Source organism: Haplochromis burtoni, unplaced genomic scaffold (genome assembly GCF_018398535.1).
Source record: "Haplochromis burtoni strain Fernald_Lab_line unplaced genomic scaffold, NCSU_Asbu1 Contig_4248, whole genome shotgun sequence".
Classification (NCBI taxonomy): Eukaryota; Metazoa; Chordata; class Actinopteri; order Cichliformes; family Cichlidae; genus Haplochromis; species Haplochromis burtoni.
This window is the reverse complement of record NW_024586609.1, coordinates 3,800-4,304: the sequence shown is the minus strand read 5'-3', so window position 1 is coordinate 4,304 and position 505 is coordinate 3,800.

The window sequence follows — 505 nt, the reverse complement described above, 5'->3', positions numbered from 1 at the left end:
TTTAGTGTAGTTGTTGTTTTAAACTTGAGTATGAACTTATACAAAATGCAGCAAGATATTTAAAAAACAGTTTTGTTGATTAAAAAACACTATATCGGATTCATATCAGTATCGACAGATATCCAAATTTATGATATCGGTATCGGACATAAAAAAGTGGTATCGTGCCATCTCTAGTAAATACACTTAACAGAGTTCTTAAAGAACACTGAACCATAAATACAAACTGAATTTCTGTCAAAATGTACAAAGTTTACTTCTGTCCTTTCAGAGCCAACTATACTGTTCAGCTGAACATGAATTTACATCTCTTACGTAAATGCACATTCATACGTGAAACAGCGTGGCTGCCAGGCTATACATAGTTCCTTTTAGTTTCCAACTCTTGTGTCACTTTTCAGACCAAAAACTTTAGAGTCTGACTTATAGACTTCTTCATGAAAACCTTATGAACCTGTGTGTCCTAAACAGTGGCTTATCTGTGTTCCCGTCTTGATGAGTTGTC